A 21,887-nucleotide genomic window follows, 5' to 3' on the forward strand; every position below is an offset into this window, starting at 1 on the left:
CGATATGATTTAAAAGTTTGATTTAATAAACATTTAATCCCCCAAACCTATGCTACTGATCCTATTTTTTAATCAGCTTATTTAACAATTTTATTTGTTTAGGTAAGATTTTTTTTTTTTTTCTCCCTGAACTGGGTTGCATTGACAACAATAAAAAGGCAATTAAAAAAAAAAGTGAATGGGTCTTTCCCCCGTTTTCTTCATTTTCATGTACCCCTGGACTCTAGTAAATGAATTAGTAAATGGATATTTCTTTTCTTTTTCTAAGAGGAATATATGTGGGCACAGATTAAAATGTGTTCTAACAGAAAATCAATCCCACTAATGACATCTGACTTAGTATTGGAAGAATAAAAGAACTATAAACAAAGAAATCCCCAATGAGGTATTTACATCTTCTAAAAAAAACAAGCAGAAAATACTTTTAAAGTTGCTGAAATTAACTTGTTACCCTCAACCCAAAGAAAACCTGTTTGGTTAGGTCACCAAACCTGAGCAGAAAATATATCCACACAACTGCATTACAGCAGCCAATATGGCTGCCAGGGCCAGGCTGAAGTACAAAGCCGACACTGAATAAATAATATCAAAACCATGACAACTACTAACAATGGTCTATTCCTACCTAACTCTCAAAGCCAAGGTGACTTCACCAAAGGATAATCTTATGACCTGCATTTTTTGTACAGTTTCAGAAATAGGTATGTCCTAAAACGCCTAAAATCTCTGACTAGAGAATGACATCATGGGAATGTGCTATATATATATACATATATATGCATATGTACACACACACTAAATATATATATATATTCTATAAATATATTCCACAAACATCTAGAAATATATATATATAGTGTGTGTATAATATAATGTATGTATATATACAATGTGTGTGTATACATATATTTACTTTTTAACATTTTATCTCTCATTTTAAAAGGGTATGTTTCTTTTGATCTAGGATACAATAAGGTTATAAACCTGATCATGTTGTAGTTTTGCCTTGCATATCAGAAAACTTAGAGAAAAAATTAATTTTTTTTTTGAAAAAATTAATTCTTAATTACATCTAGTGTTCTTAACCTATGTTTTTAATCAAATTTTCTCTCCCTCAAATTTCCCCATCCTCATTATTTAGATCTTGGTTTATTAACCTAATTCTACTGATTGTTTTGCCAATGTGCCTATTTTTAAAAACTTCATATCTTTTGTGTTTGTAATTATAGTATACATAAAGAGAGAGATATATGAGATAATATAAGTATACTTATATGTATATATCATAAAAATAGGATAATAGCTATTATTGACTTACACTTCGTACTGAAAGTACTCTGCTCTTTCTCAAGTGAAATCTGAGAGTGGGCTTTGATATGGAAGAAGGGATTTGAGGTACAGGAAACAAAAAAGCCAGCACCTAGATGGAGGTAGCAGGTGCTGAAAGCACTCTTCTTTGTCATGTTAATCACCAGTCAGCTTTGTCCAGGGAAGAACTCTGGTTCTGAGGAGGCTCAGGTGGGTAGAGAAGAAGCTAAAGGAGAGTAGGTCCTTAGTAGTCAGGCGATTGCCAAATGTGAGCTGAAAATTCAATTGCCCCTAATTGTTCTAGAGCAGGTTCTGGAGCAAATTCTAACTCAAGAGCCACTGAAGAAAGAACAGAAGCCCTGCACTGGCTCTAGAACTTCTTTGTCTCTTGAGCTACAACAGTGGAAAGGATAATGGATCAGCCACTGTGGCTAAAAGAAAAGCAGTCACACTGAGTTTTACTCCACAGTGGAGTAGAGTTAAATAGAAAATTCCTCACCGAATGGAACTTTCCACTCTTTACTATCTCAAAAGAATTTTCTTGCCAATAGATAAAATATATTTCACATTGTTTAATAGAGGAGATCAACTCAATTATAACCACTCAACTCAGACCACATCCAAAACACCTTGCTAAGCCACTGCAATTAATGATTGATCTCAACCAATTTCCTGGTTCTAATTATAGTTGGCCAAGCCTTGGTGACACTCGGGATCTTCAAGACCGTGAGCTGAGAAAAATCTAACAGTAAGGCAAGGCCACTCTGGGAAGAGATCACTAGTCCCATTGGAGCACAGTAAACTTAAAAGTAGTCTAGGCATGTTGCCACATTCCCCAAATCTCATTTCAAGGAGCAGGGGAGGGAACACAGAACAATGTCTAATCAATGAAAGAGTTGTCCAGCCTAGTAGGAGGCAGAGTGAGATTATGAAGGTCTATTTAAGTCTCTTTAAAGGATGCTGGAAGCAGGATCCAGGCCCAGAGAGAAAAGCCTGGCAGGAGCTTAGAAATAAGGTTCAGTCCCAGCCAATTCCATGATCCAGAATTCAGTCGCAGGAAAAAACTAGAATGAGAACCAAAAGCCAAGAGCCCATCGACAGAAGATCTGTACAACAGACCGGCCACACTTACAGTGGGATGGCAAGGTAAACAGAGGTGAAGATGCTGAGCTCTGCTTTGCCAGACACTGAATCACTGTCACATATCAGACAATGTGACAGACTATTTACAGATCATTCTCGCTGGTAGGAAGAAGACCCTCAATGTACTGCCAGTCAGGCTTCTTCTGGTTCAGGAACCAAGCAAGGAACAAGCCTGTGGCTGGCAGGTCTGAATACCAAGAGTCGCAGTTCCTGCGAGCATCTGATATTGTGCCTTCCCTGTCCCTGACACAGAGGCATCTGCCCAGGGGGAGTGTGAGACAGCCCTACAGAGAGACCAGCCAGAGCACAGGGAGCACCACAGCGGGAAGAAGAACACGTAAAGGAGACTGATCAGCTCAGGAGCTCAGTCTTAAAAAAGGGAATGACCTTCTTCCCAGCATAATCATACTGAATTTCAGGCTACATTGATGCTACAAAGGATAATTTTATCATAATTTTTTTATGAATAAATCAGGAACCTTTATTTTCTCTTTAGAAATTTTTCCATCTAAATATTTTATATAAGCTCTTTTTTCTTAAAAAAATCAACATTTTTATAATACATCAGCCTGATATATTTTATAATACATGCTGTTTGAGTTAATGAAAATCCTGAGATGAAACTTATTACTTAAATTATTTTAAGGTACATTATACAGCTTGTAGGAAACTGCCACTTTCCTCTCAAGATAAACCATTTCCCTCTGGTTTTGCATAATTAAGACTTGCAAGTCTGGCATTATAAATCACTGTATCCCCTTGAAACACAACCAGTCAATTGTCTTCCTCAACTAAACTGCATTGAGTTGCTATTTTGTAGGCTATTATAATCCAAGATACAAACTAAACCAAAATTAACTGTACATAAAATCTATTTCAAAGAAGTTTATAAATTTATCACCTGAAAGTTTTAAACAATAAAACGAAAATGCAAGAAAAGGGGAGGTTTAACATGAAAACCATTATAGGGAATACCTTTTTATAATTAACTAGTAACGACAGATTACCCAACATTGTAACTAAAGTATGAGATATCATAATTAGAAGTAATGAGTTTTATTCTTTAAAAAAAAATTGCACACTGTGAGCTTTTTCTTTTGGCAAAATAACAGTCTGAGGAAGGACCAGACCCATCTGATCTACCTCATGTACCTACTCTATGGGAGGAAAATACAGTACCCTCCTTTTCCCTCATGAAATGATGAGGGAGAAAGTGAAAAGTTAACTGCCCATACTCGCACAGCCAGGGCAGGCTTCGCGGATACGCAAGTTGTTCAGTCACCCAGGGTACCAGACTTCAAGGGTTCTGTACTTGATCTAATGCTCTGCTGTCACCATCTTGAAATTCTTAATTTTTTAACAAGGGCTCCTGCGATTTCATTTTGCACTGGGCCCCACAAATATGTAGCCAATTCTGCCTACAAAGAGGCCAACTACAAATCAAGAAAACATCATCCCAATTGCCACATGATGTAACATGTACCTAGTGTATAGTATGCAAACAGGAAATGTTCATTGAATGAATTAAATCAAATGTATTCACTAGTTTCCAAGATAGATTTTAATCCAAACAGTTGAGTTTCTTTAAATCGTTTTATAGTAAAAAAAATCAGAGAAAGGAAACTTCCCCACTGATAACCCTTTCCCATGTCAACTTATCCATATTATCATTATTCTCTTCTCTTTTTTAGCAACAGATACGCAAAGCTTATTCATCTGTACTGTGTGTGGCCAGGTGTCCTAATTAGCAAAAGCACAGCAGAACCCTGAGATATTCAGGCAGCCCACCAGGACTTCTTTTACATGAGGATCCATTTCTGTAGACTTCTTTAAGGAAACACAAATGGTAACTCTGTAATTTGGTGGTTAGTTCTCTGAGGCCCTTGAGCTTGCACACCCTTGACTCCAGGAGAGCAGTGAGTCATTCTGTTTCAGCAAAAGCTAGGAAAGTGATTTGATTTTGGCAAGAAGGAGTACTACATGGGTAAATGTCATTCATATGCACTTCTGTAGGCAGCTTTGGGACTCCTCCCCAATCCATGTCATCTTATATGTTACAGCACAGCATCTACTTTAGGGGCAGGCCTAAGTGGCTATATTTTTATCATAACACCCTGCTCCTATGGCCGCAGGTGACTGAGCAACACATGGGCACTAGTCTCGAGGGCAACTTCTTCCCTGAGACTTTGATCTAAGACCTATAGAGCTAGAGTCAGATAGCGGGAGCTTACCCTGAAACGTCATGCAAAGGTGGGACCAGAGTGACCATTTCTGACCAAGTGTGCACTAATTTTTAAGTCATAGAAAGCTAAATTGCACAGATAAATAAGAGAATAGAGCAAACAAACCGAGAAAGCAAAAGCCAGAAACCCAGAGAGAAACAAGCTGTCTCCGTTCCTAACAGCTTTCCAGTTTCCAACTCCATTCTCACAAGCCCCCGCTTGTTTTCATGTTTCTTATATTAAATAAAAATCCTTTCACTAAGCTAGCTTGAGTGGGTTTTGTTCCTTGCGATCAAATGTGTAGTACAGCATCCCTGAAGAATGTATTCTAAGTTATTTGACAGCACTTACTGTGAAATTGAAATACCAAACAGCTGGAGTCACCAAAAATACACGACCATCTAGGGTTGGCCATAAGAGCTCTCATTAGATTGGAAAATTTTTCTTCTCTCAACCTCAAGAAAAACAGAGTCAATTATACAGTCCTGTACAAGCTGAAAATCTTTACCTCCTTCCTGTGTGCATTTCAACTGTTCTAAATGCACCCACCTCCTGCTTACAGACCGCTCTGTTCCTCTCCTATTACTGAAAAGAGGGTAGGAAGCCCAGCCTTTTCTAGCACTTCCCAGAGTCCCAGGACTTGGGTAGCCAGAGCCTGAGCACCAGCATAAGAGCCATGACAATGATACCAGTTCCCCAGAAGTGCCCTGGCACCCAAGAGAAAGAAAAGAATCTCAAGAACAGGAACAAAATCAAGCAGAGGTCCATATTCAAAAGCCAATCCAATGGTCATCCACATCCTTGCTTATTTATCCTCATGATTGGTACAATCTGAGAAAGCAAGGAATCAGTGCTCTTGATGGCTTTTTGTTCAATTCATTTAAGATATTTGCTGTAAGCCTTCTCATTATCTTTCCATACTGCTTCATTGTCATCTCCCCCAATATACTTTCAAAGGCAAGATAATGCCAAGAATAATCTTTTATCTTGCACAACATTTGGCACAATGCTGGACACACAGAAGGTATTTAAAAAGACCCATTCGACTTAATTAATTGAATGACTAGTTCCTCAAATGGAGTTAACTAATTTTTATTCATCATGTGGTAGAATCTAGCCCAGTATCTTGAAAGAGAAAAGAGGAAAGCGTAAAGCACAAGGGGAAAATGCTTCACCTACCCTAACCTCTAAAGCTTAATTGATCTTCAAGTGTTTGCTGAATTTTCCCCCAATATTATTTGACTTTTTCACAACATGGATTCCTGCCAGGCCAAGCTTGAAACAGATTACTTCAGCCCAGATGAAGTCACACACACACACACACACACACACACACACACACACGCACATGCACGGGTCATATTGTTTTTGCCTAAAACAGATTCTTTGTTGAATTTCCCTTAGCGCAGCACATAGCATATCACATAGCTGTCTGCATACACTAAGCACTTAATAATGCTCTGCAGTTTTAAGTAGCTGTGTGTCCCTAGAGAGTCTTCAAAATATAGCCCAAGACTAAGAGTAAAAATGAAATCTCAATGGTAGTTTTTTTTTAAAAAATACCAGAAAAGGGATGCCAATAGCTATTTCTCCTTGCTACTGGCCAATGTTTTGATACATTGTTTCTAGGTAATATGAAGAAAAAGACCTATAAATTTAGATTTATATTCTCTAAATTTCACTCAGGTAGATGTGGGTGACCTGGGAGGTAACTGTAGAAAAATATACCCGTGTAAATTTTAGAAGATTTTACTTATATTTAAGCCTTTATTATTCACAGTTCATTATATTTACCATTTTCCTTTCATTTAGTGAAAGTATTTAATGATATCTTAAAGGTCACAATGAAAGTAATAACAAAAAATAATCCTGGCTGTTCCTGAGAGATTTTTCTATTTTTTATTGCTGAATACAAAAATTGGAGTAAAATGTCTAAACTATTACTAAAAAATATGTTTATTTTTATTGCTAATAAGATTTTTTAAATTATCACACAGGTCTTTCTTACAAAATGAATAATAAAATTATACATATAAGTACTTAAGCATGATTACTCTTATAATTAGGTAAAATTTTTCCTGCTGATTTGAGAATTCCTGTTTCTCTTCCTTATAAAAGTATCTCTATATGAAACTGATATCAAAGCTTAAAATTCTACTATTAGAGATGAGACTTTAGATTTGACATAAAGTCTCCTTCCAAAAAGACACTTATAAGGGGGTTGTGGAATACTGACTGGAGAGATAACCTTTACCAGACAATAGCACCTTAAAGAGAATTAGTTTATCAAGTGTGTTTCACCTGATAACTAAGTTCAAGTAAGTTACTGAGAAAATGGTAGTCTTAATTAACATGGTTGGAAAAACACTAAGAAAGAGATGAGAACTGGCCTGGATAAGGTTTTAAATAGCAGGCACCAGAAAGCCAGGAGTAAACATGAGAGTATTTTGTGTCTTAGGAAAGAAGGCCCAGTATAAGGTTAAGAAAAGAAATCAGAAAAGAAATGCAAAGAACATATATTCACAACTTTTTCTATGGCTGAACCCAAAATTTCCTTCTTGGAACATGCCTTAAAATAATATTATCCTCATTAAAAAAATTAAGGGACAGCAGTGGTTCTGGAATCAGCACTGGATATAAACACTCCACAGCTCATTTCTCTAGTTCATTACAGCAAAAAAAAATTGTTGTCAAATACCTGAGGGCTCTAGAGTCAACTCCTGAGGCTTCTGAAAAGTAAACCAAAGCAGGTAGATTGCAGAGAGGAGCCAAAATATAGAAAACAAAGTGAGAGATGTTTCCTTTTTTTTCCTCACAGACTTGCCCCCAAGGGTAAGGCCCAGTCATAGAGTCACTTACCAGTGGCAGCAGCCACAAAACTTTCAGGAGAACTCCCTTTTTTCTGGTCAGAGAAATAAGGAAGAGAAGATTCTACAGGCTGGAGGGTATAAGGAAATTTCAGCGCACTGACGGCTAGACAGGGGGATTTACGACCTTACACAAGTCTCAGGTTTATCTATCATCTATGCATGCGTGGGACAGACCAGACCAACATAATAAAGGCATAGAGAAGTAAAGGGAGATTTGAACCACTGCCCATGTCTCATACTAACCTCTGAGATACTTGTGTGTGTAACAGACTCACACTAGCTTATAATGTGCTTTGAAAACTGAATTGAGATATAAACCAGAGGCAAAGAAGACAAAACAGAACACATAGTCTTAATCTACTCAAGTTCTCCAACATTTCCCAGAGGATTATAACCAGACCCAGTGTCTACAAAACATAACAATCCCCTTGCCCAGGATGAAAATCCAAAATTACACAACTTGCTGAGAACCAGGAAAATTTCACCAATTCTAAAGTGAAGACACAATGCGCAGATGCCATTCTCAAGATGATCCAAGTCTTGGAATTACAAGGCAAATACTTTAAAGCAGCTATTTAAGCTATGCTCTGTGAATTAAAGAATAACACAGCTGAAATGACTAAAGGATAAGGGTTCTTAGAGGAATACATACTATCAATAAAAAAAAATAAGGTCAACATGTGAAATAAAAAATTCACTAGATGGGTCCAGATAGAAGATTGGAGATGACACAGGAAAAATAACAGTGAATTTGAAGATAATCAACAGAAATTATCCAACCTGAAGAAAAGAGTATTTTTTAAAAATTAACAGATCTGCACAAGAGTCAAAAAACAATTTTTTTAATGGGAATGGTAAGTTCTTTCCTATCAATAATTTAATGTAAATGTAAATGGGCTAAATTCTCCAGTCAGAAGACATACTGTAAAATGGCTTAACAGATAGAAAATAAAATAAAAATAAAAACAAGATCCAATCATATGCTGCCAATAAGAGATTCACTTTAGCTTTAAGGACATATATAGGCTGGGAGTAAAGGGATAGAAAAAGTATTTTAAGCAAGTGATAATCAAAAGAAAGCAAGCATAGTTGCACTTATACCAGAGTGAATAGACTTTAAGTTCAAAATGGTCACATGAGAAGGTCATCATATAATGATAAAAAGTCAATTCATCAAGATATAACAATTGTAAATAAATATGCACTCAACATCAGAGCACCTAAAAACATAAAGCAAATACTAACTTAACTAAAAGGAGAAATAAGCTGCAATACAATAACAGTTGGGGACTTTAACACCCCACCCTCAACAATGGATAGATCATCTAGGCAGAGCATCAATAAGGAAACAGCAATTTGAAGACTATAGTTGAAATAGCGACCCAACATATGTATACAAAACATTCCATCCAACACCATCAGAATACATGTTCTTCTCAATAGGACTCAGAACATTTTCTAGGATAGATCACATTTTAGGTCACAAAACAAGTCTCAACAAATTCAAGAAGACAGAAATTATATCAAGTATCTTGTCCAACAATGATAGTATGAAATTAGAAACCAATAACAAGAGGAAAATTGGAAAATTCACAGTTACATGGAAATCAAACAACATACTCCGGAACAACAGATGGATCAAAGAAGAAATCAAAAGGGAAAACAACTGAAATTAAAACAAGAAAACTAGGGAGAAAAGCAACCTGATATTGGTCTTAACGATGATTTTTTGGAAATGATACCAAATGACATAAGCAACAAAAGCAAAAATAAATGAGTGGGACAACAACAAACTAAAAATCTTCTGCATAGCAGAAGAAATTATCAACAAAATAAAAATCAACCTATGGAATAGGAGAAAATATTTTCAAACCATGTACCTGATAATAGGTTAATATGCAAAAGATATAAGGAACTGATATAACTCACTAGCCAAAAAAAAAAAAAGTCCAATTTAAAAGTGGGTAAAGGACCTGAGTGGATATTTTTCCAAAGAAGATATACAAATGGCCAACAAACATATGAAAAGGTGCTCAACATCAATAATCATCAGGGAAATGCAAATTAAAACCTCAATGACAGATGGACAACAGGAGCATGAAAAGATGCTCAACATCACTAAGCATCAGGGAAATGCAAATCAAAACCACAGTGAGCTATCACCTTACACCTGTCATCAAAAGAATACAAATAACAAGTGTTGGCAAGGATATGGAGAAAAAGGAACACCCCTACACTGTTGTTGGAAATGTAAATTGGTACAGCCACTGTGGAAAACAGTATGGATGTTTCTCAAAAAGCTAAAAATAGAAATACCATATGACCCAGCAATTCCACTCCTGGGTATACATCCAGAAAAACCAAAAACACCGATTGTAAAAGGTACATGCACGTCAGTGTTCATAGCAACACTATTTACAATTGCCAGGATATGGAAGCAACCTAAATGTCCATCAACAGGTGAATGGATAAAGAAAAAGTGGTATATATACAATGGAATACTACTTAGCTATAAAAAAAAACAAAATTTGCCACCTGCAGCAACGTGGACTTGGAGAGCATTATGCTAAGTGAAATAAGTCAGACAGAGGAAGACAAATACTGTATGATATCACTTACATGTGGAATCTAAAAAAGACAACAAGGGAAATTCCCTGGAAGTCCAGTGGTTAGGACTCAGAGCTTACACTGCCAGGGCCTAGGTTCAATCCCTGGTCAGGGAAGTAAGATCCTGCAAGCCACGCAGTGCAGCCAAATTTTTCAAAAGAAATAAATAAAATTTTTTTTTAAATTAAAAATAGGTCTTCCCTGGTGGTGCAGTGGTTAAGAATCCACCTGCCAATGCAGGGGACACAGGTTCGAGCCCCAGTCAAGGAAGATCCCACATGCAGGGGAGCAACTAAGCTTGTGCGCCACAACTACTGAGCCTGTGCTCTAGAGTCCACGAGCCACAACTACTGAGCCTGCGTGCCACAACTACTGAAGCCCATGCACCTTGAGCCCACGATCCACAAGAGAAGCCACTGCAATAAGAAGCCCATGTACTGCAATGAAGAGTAGCTGTCACTCACCACAACTAGAGAAAGCCCACATGCAGCAATGAAGACCCAATGCGGCCAAAAATAAATGAATAAATAAATGTATTTAAAAAATAATAATAACTAATAATTTAAAAATGAAAAATAGTGAATATAACAAAAAAGAAGCAGACTCACAAATATATAGAACAAACGAGTGGTTACCAGTGGGGATAGGGAAGCGGGGAGGGACAATATAGGGATAGAGGATTATGAGATACAAACAATTAGAAGTAACCTACAAGGATATATTGTACAATATGGGTAATATAGCCAATATTTTATAATAACTATACATGCAGTATAACCTTTAAAAATTGTGAATCACTGGGCTTCCCTGGTGGCGCAGTGGTTGAGAATCTGCCTGCTAATGCAGGGGACACAGGTTCAAGCCCTGGTCTGGGAGGATCCCACACGCTGCAGAGCAACTAGGCCCGTGAGCCACAACTATTGAGCCTGCGCGTCTGGAGCGTGTGCTCCGCAACAAGAGAGGCCACGATAGTGAGAGGCCCGCGCACCGCGATGAAGAGTGGCCCCTCACTTGCCACAACTAGAGAAAGCCCTTGCACAGAAACAAAGACCCAACACAGCAAAAATAAATATAAATTAATAAACTCCTACCCCCAACATCTTAAAAAAAATTGTGAATCACTATTGTATACCTGTAACATATAATACTGTACATCAACTATACTTCAATAAAACAATTTTTTTTTAAACCCACAATGAGATACCACTTCACACCCGCTACAACAGCTGTTATCAAAGAGACAAGAAATAAGAAGTGCTGGTGAGGACATGGAGAATAGGGAATCCTGGTACATTGTTGATGGTAATGTAAATTGGTGAAGCCACTATGGAAAACAGTATGGAGGTTCCTCAAAAAATTAAAACTAGAACTACCACATGATCCAACAATCCCACTTATGAGTACATATCTAAAGGAAATGAAATCACTTGCTCAAAGAGAAATCTGCACTCCCATGTTCACTGCAGCATTATTTACAATAGCCAAGACATAGAAACAATCTAAGTGTCTGTCAACAGATGAATGGATAAAGAAACTGTGATATATATATATATATATATATACACACACACACACACACACACATATATATGTACATATATATACACACACACACATACACACACACAATAGAATATTATTCAGTCATAAAAAGGAAGGAAATTCTATCATTTGTAACAACATGGATGAATCTTGAGGACACTTTGCTAAGTAAGACAGATAGAGAAAGACAAACACTGTATGATCTTACTTATATGTTGAATCTAAAAAAATCAAACTCACAGTAATAGGAAGTAGATTGGTGGTTGCTGGTAGATTGGTGGTTGCTGGTAGGTTGGTGGTGAAATGGGTAAAGCTGGTCAAACTTCCATTTATAAGGTATCTTCTGGAAGAAAAAAAAAATTAACAGAACATCAGAGACCTGTGGGACATTATCAAAAGGTCTAACATACATGACACTGGAGTCCTAAAAGGAGAGGAAAAAAAGATTAGGACTGAATATTGGAAGAAGTTATAGCCAAAAACGTGGTAAAGTTTGATTAAAAACATACATTAACACATCCAAGAATTTCAGCATGCTCCTGTTGGAAGACAACTCTCTATGGCAGTTCTGCACATTTTGTATCAGCTTTTGTTTCAGACTATCTTTTTCAAGCATGCTTGTATAGCAAATAATCTTGGAAGACAGAGACAGTGTCTCCCTCTGAGACAGAGGGAAAATTTGTTTCATGACCATTATAATAATGATAATGTCACTTGTCAGGCCAAAGGTTGGCTGGTTTCTTTTCAGTGTCCTTTGAAAGACTGGAGTTTCCTCAGCTATGATTCAAACCCACTGCATGCACAGCATCCTCCTTGGCTGCTCTGTATCACACCATAGGACCTGGGAGGCAAGGAATATCATCATGAACATGAAGTTCATGCTACCTGCAGTGCCACATGTAATAAAATCTTCTCTCTCTTACCCAGCAGTATCTTCTACCAGCATCCACAAAACTATTAACTTGTTAGCTTACAAGTAGGGTAAAATCTCAGGCCCTTCACAGTTCTTGACTATCCAAACAAGACAACTTCAAAAAGAAAATCATAACCTAACTTCTGAACACCAAACATAAAGAAAAATCGTGAAAGTGGCTAGAGAAAGAACTCTGACATACAGTGGAACAGTGATTTGAGTAATCACGGGTTTCTCACCAGAAGTAATAGAGGACAGAAGACAGTGGAGCAACATGTTTAAACTATTGAAAGAACTGTCAACTCAGAATTCTACATCCAACAGAAATGTATCATTTTCCTCCAAAAATAAAGAAAAAATGAAGATATTCCCAGATGAATGAAAACTAATAAAATTCATCATCAGCAGACATGTTCTACAAGCTGTGGTAAAGGAGATTCTTCAAATTGAAAGGAAATAGGAAAATGTAAATCTCCAGAAATAAAGAAAGAACAGAAATGATAAATATCTGGATAAATAAAGGTTATTTTTTTCTGGTAAGTTCTGCTGAAAGTAAAAATTATAACACTCTGTGTTGGGATTTTCTATGTAAGTACAAGTTATACATATGATATGTATAATATAAAGGACCATAAGACAGTTATATGGATGCAAGTTTTCTACATTTGATATGAAGTGGTACAAAATTAATCATAGAAGATGATGAAAGGTTAGGCATGTATACTGTAATCACTAAAACAACCACTGAAAAATAATACAAAGATATATAGTCAAAAATGTAATAGACAAATGTAAACTGAATACTAAAATAATGTTCAAGTAAACTAAAAGAAGGCAAGAAAGGAGGTGGGGGAGAGGTGACTGAGTTAGAAAACAGAAAGGATAGAGGAAAAAAATAATAAAATAGTAGACTTAAATCTAACCATTTCAATACTTATATTAAAAGTTAATGGTCTAGAGAGGCTTCCGGGAAGATGGAGGAAGAGTAAGACGTGGAGATCGCCTTCCTCCCCACAGATACACCAGAAATACATCTACACAACTCCTACAGAACACCTACTGAACACTGACAGAAGACCTCAGACCTCCCAAAAGGCAAGAAACCCCCCACGTACCTGGGTAGGGCAAAAGAAAAAAGAATAAACAGAGAAAAAGGATAGGGATGGGACCTGCACCGGTGGGAGGGAGCTGTTAAGGAGTAAAGGTTTCCACACACTAGAAAGCCCCTTCGTGGGCGGAGACTGCGGGTGGTGGAGGGGCAAGGCTTCGGAGCCGCGGAGGAGAGCGCAGCAACATGAGTGTGGAGGGCAAAGCGGAGGGATTCCCGCACAGAGGAACAGGGCCGACCAGCACTCACCAGCCCGAGAGGCTTGTCTGCTCACCCGCCGGGGGCAGGCGGGGCTGGGAGCTGAGGCTCGGGCTTCAGTCACAGCACCGGGAGAGGATTGGGGTTGGTGGCGTGAACAGCCTGCAGAGAGTTAGTGCGCCACGGCTAGCCACGAGGGAGTCCGAGGAAAAGTCTAGAACTGCCGAAGAGGCAAGAGACTTTTGCTTCCCTCTTTGTTTCCGGGTGCGCGAGGAGAGGGGATTAAGAGCGCTGCTTAAAGGAGCTCCAGAGACGGGAGCGAGCCGCGGCTAAAAGCGCAGACCCCAGAGACAGGCATGAGACGCTAAGGCTGCTGCTGCCGCCACCAAGAAGCCTGTGTGCGAGCACAGGTTACTATCCACACCCCCCTTCCCAGGAGCCTGTGCAGCCCGCCACTGCCAGGGTCCCGGGACCCAGGGACAGCTCACCCGGAAGAACGCACAGCGCGCCCCAGACTGGTGCAACATCATGCTGGCATCTGCCGCCGCAGGCTCGCCCCGCACTCCTAGCCCCTCCCTCCCCCCGGCCCGAGTGAGCCAGAGCCCCCGAATCAAAGGCTCCTTTAACCCCGTCCTGTCTGAGCGAAGGACAGACGCCCTCCGGCGACCTACACGCAGAGGCAGGGCCAAATCCAAAGCCGAGCCCCTGGGAGCTGTGAGATCAAAGAAGAGAAAGGGAAATCTCTCCCAGCAGCCTCAGAAGCAGTGGATTAAAGCTCCACAATCAACTTGATGTACCCTGCATCTGTGGAATACCTGAATAAACAACGAATCATCCCAAATTAAGGAGGTGGACTTTGAGAGCAAGATTTATGATTTTTTCCCCTTTTCCTCTTTTTGTGAGTGTGAATATGTATGCTGCTGTGTGAGATTTTGTCTGTATAGCTTTGCTTCCACCATTTGTCCTAGGGTTCTATCCGCTCGGGTTTTTTGTTGTTGTTTTTTCTTAATAATTATTTTTTTATTTTAATAACTTTCTTTTATTTTACTTTTCTTTCCTTCCTTCCTTCCTTTAGACAACGAATCATCCCAAATTGAGGAGGTGGACTTTGAGAGCACTATTTATGATTTTTTCCCCTTTGCCTCTTTCTGTGAGTGTGTATGTGTCTGCTTCTGTGTGAGATTTTGTCTGTATAGCTTTGCTCACCATTTATCCAAGGGTTCTATCCATTTTTTTGTTGTTGTTTTTTAATTTTTTCTCTTAATTTTTTATTTTAACAAGTTTATTATATTTTATCTTTATTTTATTTAACTTTATCTTCTTTTTTTCCTTCCATCCCTCCTTCCTTCCTTCCTCCCTCCCTCCTTTCTTTCTTTCTTTCTACTTCCACTAATTCTTTCTTTCTACTTTTTCTCCCTTTTATTCTGAGCCATGTGGATGAAAGGCTCTCGGTACTGCAGCCAGGAGTCAGTGCTGTGCCTCTAAGGTGGGAGAGCCAACTTCAGGACACTGGTCCACAAGAGACCTCCCAGCTCCACATAATATCAAACGGCGAAAATCGCCCAGAGATCTCCATCTCAACACCAGCACCCAGCTTCACTCAACGACCAGCAAGCTACAGTGCTGGACACTCTAGGCCACACAACTAGCAAGACAGGAACATAACCCCATGCATTATCAGAGAAGCTGCCTAAAATCATAATAAGTCCACAGACACCCCAAAACACACCACCAGACGTGGACCTGCCCACTAGAAACTCAAGATCCAGCCTCATCCACCACAACACAGGCACTAGTCCCCTCCACCAGGAAGCCTACACAAAGCACTGAACCAAACTTAGCCACTGGGGACAGACAACAAAAACAACGGGAACTACGAACCTGCAGCCTGCGAAAAGGAGACCCCAAACACAGTAAGATAAGCAAAATGGGAAGACAGAAAAACACACCGCAGATGACGGAGCAAGATAAAAACCCACCAGACCTAACAAATAAAGAGGAAATAGGCAGTCTACCTGAAAAAGAATTCAGAATACTGATAGGAAACATGATCCAAAATCTTGGAAATAGAATAGACAAAATGCATGAAACATTTAACAAGGAACTAGAAGAACTAAAGATGAAACAAGCAGTGATGAACAACACAATAAATGAAATTAAAAATACTCTAGATGGGATCAATAGCAGAATAACTGAGGCAGAAGAACGGATAAGTGACCTGGAAGATAAAAGAGTGGAAATAACTACTGCAGAGCAGAATAAAGAAAAAAGAATGAAAAGAACAGAGGACAGTCTCAGAGACCTCTGGGACAACATTAAACGCACCAACATTCGAATTATAGGGGTTCCAGAAGAAGAAGAGAAAAAGAAAGGGACTGAGAAAATATTTGGAGAGATTATAGTTGAAAACATCCCCAATATGGGAAAGGAAATAGTTAATCAAGTCCAGGAAGCACAGAGAGTCCCATACCAGATAAATCCAAGGAGAAATACACAAAGACACATATTAATCAAACTGTCAAAAATTAAATACAAAGAAAGCATATTAAAAGCAGCAAGGGAAAAACAACAAATAACACACGAGGGAATCCCCATAAGGTTAACAGCTGATCTTTCAGCAGAAACTCTGCAAGCCAGAAGGGACTGGCAGGACATATTTAAAGTGATGAAGGAGAAAAACCTGCAACCAAGATTACTCTACCCAGCAGGGATCTCATTCAAATTTGATGGAGAAATTAAAACCTTTACAGACAAGCAAAAGCTGAGAGTTCAGCACCACCAAACCAACTTTACAACAAATGCTAATGGAACTTCTCTAGGCAAGAAACACAAGAGAAGGAAAAAACCTACAATAACGAACCCAAAACAATTAAGAAAATGGGAATAGGAATATACATAGCTATAATTACCTTAAATGTAAATGGACTAAATGCTCCCACCAAAAGACACAGATTGGCTGAATGGATTCAAAAACAAGACCCATATATTTGCTGTCTACAAGAGACCCACTTCAGACCTACAGACACATACAGACTGAAGGTAAGGGGATGGAAAAAGATATTTCATGCAAATGGAAACCAAAAGAAAGCTGGAGTAGCAATTCTCATATCAGACAAAATAGACTTTAAAATAAAGACTGTTAGAATAGACAAAGAAGGACACTACATAATGATCAAGGGATTGATCCAAGAAGAAGATACAACAACTGTAAATATTTATGCACCCAACATAGGAGCACCTCAATACATAAGGCAAACACTAACAGCCATGAAAGGGGAAATCGACAGTAACACATTCATAGTAGGGGACTTTAACACCCCACTTTCAGGGATGGACAGATCATCCAAAATGAACATAAATACGGGACCACAAGCTTTAAATGATACATTAAACAAGATGGACTTAATTGATATTTATAGAACATTCCATCCAAAAACAACAGAATACACATTTTTCTCAAGTGCTCATGGAACATTCTCCAGGATAGATCATATCTTGGGTCACAAATCAAGCCTTAGTAAATTTAAGAAAACTGAAATTGTATCAAGTATGTTTTCTGACCACAACGCTATGAGACTAGATATCAATTACAGGAAAAGATTTGTAAAAAATACAAACACATGGAGGCTAAACAATACACTACTTAATAACGAAGTGATCACTGAAGAAATCAAAGAGGAAATCAAAAAATACCTAGAAAAAAATGACAATGGAGACACGATGACCCAAAATCTATGCGATGCAGCAAAATCAGTTCTAAGAGGGAAGTTTATAGCAATACAATCCTACCTTAAGAAACCAGAAACATCTCGAATAAACAACCTAACAATGCACCTAAAGCAATAAGAGAAAGAAGAACAAAAAATACCCCAAAGTTAGCAGAAGGCAAGAAATCATAAAAATAAAATCAGAAATAAATGAAAAAGATATGAAGGAAGCAACAGCAAAGATCAATAAAACTAAAAGCTGATTCATTGAGAAGATAAACAAAATTGATAAACCATTTGTCAGACTCATCAAGAAAAAAAGGGAGAAGACTCAAATCAATAGAATTAGAAATGAAAAAGGACAAGTAACAACTGACACTGTAGAAATACAAAAGATCATGAGAGATTACTACAAGCAACGCTATGCCAAAAAGATGGACAACCTGGAAGAAACGGACAGATTCTTAGAAATGCACAACCTGCCAAGACTGAATCAGGAAGAAATAGAAAATATGAACAGATCAATCACAAGCACTGAAATTGAAACTGTGATTAAAAATCTTCCAACAAACAAAAGCCCAGGACCAGATGGCTTCACAGGCAAATTCTATCAAACATTGAGAGAAGAGCTAACACATATCCTTCTCAAACGCTTCCAAAATATAGCAGAGGGAGGAACACTCCCAAACCCATTCTACAAGGCCACCATCACCCTGATACCAAAACCAGACAAGGATGTCACAAAGAAAGAAAACTACAGGCCAATATCACTGATGAACATAGATGAAAAAATCCTCAACAAAATACTAGCAAACAGAATCCAACAGCACATTAAACGGATCATACACTATGATCAAGTGGGGTTTATTCCAGGAATGCAAGGATTCTTCAATATATGCAAATCAATCAACGTGATACACCGTATTAATAAATTGAAGGAGAAAAACCATATGATCATTTCAGTAGATGCAGAGAAAGCTTTCGACAAAATTCAACACCCATTTATGATAAAAACCCTGCAGAATGTAGGCATAGAGGGAACTTTCCTCAACATAATAAAGGCCATGTATGACAAACCCACAGCCAACATGGTGAAAAACTGAAAGCACTTCCACTAAGATCAGGAACAAGACAAGGTTGCGCACTCTCACCACTCTTATTCAACATACTTTTGGAAGTTTTAGCCACAGCAATCAGAGAAGAAAAGGAAATAAAAGGAATCCAAATCGGAAAAGAAGAAGTAAAGCTGTCACTGTTTGTAGATGACATGATACTATACATAGAGAATCCTAAAGATGCTACCAGAAAACTACTAGAACTAATCAATGAATTTAGTAACGTAGCAGGATACAAAATTAATGCACAGAAATCTCTGGCATTCCTATACACTAATGATGAAAAATCTGAAAGTGAAATCAAGAAAACACTCCTATTTACCATTGCAACAAAAAGAATAAATATCTAGGAATAAACCTACCTAGGGAGACAAAAGACCTGTATGCAGAAAATTATAAGACACTGATGAAAGAAATTAAAGATGATACAAATAGATGGAGAGATATACCATGTTCTTGGATTGGAAGAATCAACATTGTGAAAATGACTCTACCACCCAAAGCAATCTACAGATTCAATGCAATCCCTATCAAACTACCAATGGCATTTTTCATAGAACTAGAACAAAAAGTTTCACAATTTGTATGGAAACACAGAAGACCCCAAATAGCCAAAGCAATCTTGAGAACGAAAAACGGAGCTGGAGGAATCAGGCTCCCTGACTTCAGACTATACTACAAAGCTACAGTAATCAAGACAGTATGGTACTGGCATAAAAACAGAAAGATAGATCAATGGAACAGGATAGAAAGCCCAGAGATAAATCCATGCATATATGGTCACCTTATCTTTGATAAAGGAGGCAGGAATGTACAGTGGAGAAAGGACAGCCTCTTCAATAAGTGGTGCTGGGAAAACTGGACAGGTACATGTAAAAGTATGAGATTAGATCACTCCCTAACAGCATACACAAAAATAAGCTCAAAATGGATTAAAGAGCTAAATGTAAGGCCAGAAACTATCAAACCCTTAGAGGAAAGCATAGGCAGAACACTCTATGACATAAATCACAGCAAGATCCTTTTTGACCCACCTCCTAGAGAAATGGAAGTAAAAACAAAAATAAACAAATGGCACCTAATGAGACTTCAAAGCTTTTGCACAGCAAAGGAAACCATAAACAAGACCAAAAGACAACCCTCAGAATGGGAGAAAATATTTGCAAATGAAGCAACTGACAAAGGGTTAATCTCCAAAATTTATAAGCAGCTCATGCAGCTCAGTAACAAAAAAACAAACAAGCCAATCCAAAGATGGGCAGAAGATCTAAATACACATTTCTCCAAAGAAGATATACAGACTGCCAACAAACACATGAAAGAATGCTCAACATCATTAATCGTTAGAGAAATGCAAATCAAAACTACAATGAGATATCATCTCACACCAGTCAGAATGGCCATCATCAAAAAATCTAGAAACAATAAATACTGGAGAGAGTGTAGAGAAAAGGTAACCCTCTTGCACTATTGGTGGGAATGTAAATTGATACAGCCACTGTGGAGAACAGTATGGAAGTTCCTTAAAAAACTACAAATAGAACTACCATATGACCCAGAAATCCCACTACTGGGCATATATCCTGAGAAAACCATAATTCAAAAAGAGTCATGTACCAAAATGTTCATTGCAGCTCTATTTACAATAACCCGGAGATGGAAACAACCTGAGTGTCCATCATTGGATGAATGGGTAAAGAAGATGTGATCCATATATACAACAGAATATTACTCAGCCATAAAAAGAAACGAAATTGAGCTATTTGTAATGAGGTGGATAGACCTAGAGTCTGTCATACAGAGTGAAATATGTCAGAAAGAGAAAGACAAATACTGTACGCTAACACATATACATGGAATTTAAGAAAAAAAATGTCATGAAGAATCTAGGGGTAAGACAGGAATAAAGACACAGACCTACTAGAGAATGGACTTGAGGATATGGGGAGGGGGAAGGGTGAGCTGTGACAAAGTGAGAGAGAGTCATGATCATATATACACTACCAAACTTAAGGTAGATAGCTAGTGGGAAGCAGCCGCATAGCACAGGGTGATCAGCTCGGTGTTTTGTGACCGCCTGGAGTGGTGGGATAGTGAGGGTGGGAGGGAGGGTGACGCAAGAGGGAAGAAATATGGGAACATATGTATATGTATAACTGATTCACTTTGTTATATAGCAGAAACTAACGAAAAAAATCTAACTGTCATTTACTAGATGTGTAACTGTAGAAAAATTAGTCACTTTGCTTCATTAATAAAATAATGATCATAATAACTTTCAATGTTGTAAGAAGCAATATATAGAAGAAATGCCTGCATTCATATAGAATACATTATAGAAATTATAAACAGAAATGTAATGTGAGAAAAGTAAATGATAATGTTGCCTGTCATTGCATCTATAAGAATTGCTGATGAATAATAACAATGATAATAACAAATTTAACAATAATAAGAAAATTATCTTAAACCTGAGGAAAAAAAAAAATCCAACCCACCACAGGATAAAACTTAAAAAAAAAATAAAGTTAATGGTCTATTTCCAAACAAAAAGGAAAAGGAGGGAATATACTTCTCAACTCATTCTATGAGGGCAGTATTACACTGATACCAAAACCAAAGATAGCCACAAGATAAAAAAAGAAAACTATAAACCAGTACCCTTTGTGAATATAGTTGAAAAAATCCTCAACATAATGTTAGCAAACTGATTCCAGAAATATATAAAAAAGGATTATACACCATGACCAATGGTTGCTTCAACATATGAAAATCAATCAGTGTAATACTATATTAAAGGAACATTAATAGAATAAAGGAAAGAAAATACATGCTCATCTCAATAGATACATAAAAAGAATGTGATTCAATCCAGCACCCTTTCACACAAACTAAGAATAGAAAGGAATTTCCCCAAATGGATAAAGGGTACCTATGAAAATCCATAACTAATATTCATAATTAATGATGAAAGATTGAAAGCTTCCGCACTAAGATCAGGAACAAGGCAAGAATGGCTGCTTTCACCATTCTTAATCAACATTTTACTGAAGGTTATAGCAAACGAGACAGGCAAGAAAAAGAAAAGAATAAGCAGCATCAAGATTGTAAAGGAAGAAATAAAAGTATCTCACTTCTCAGGTTACATGGTCTT

This window comes from Phocoena phocoena, chromosome 12 (genome assembly GCF_963924675.1).
Source record: "Phocoena phocoena chromosome 12, mPhoPho1.1, whole genome shotgun sequence".
Classification (NCBI taxonomy): domain Eukaryota; kingdom Metazoa; phylum Chordata; class Mammalia; order Artiodactyla; family Phocoenidae; genus Phocoena; species Phocoena phocoena.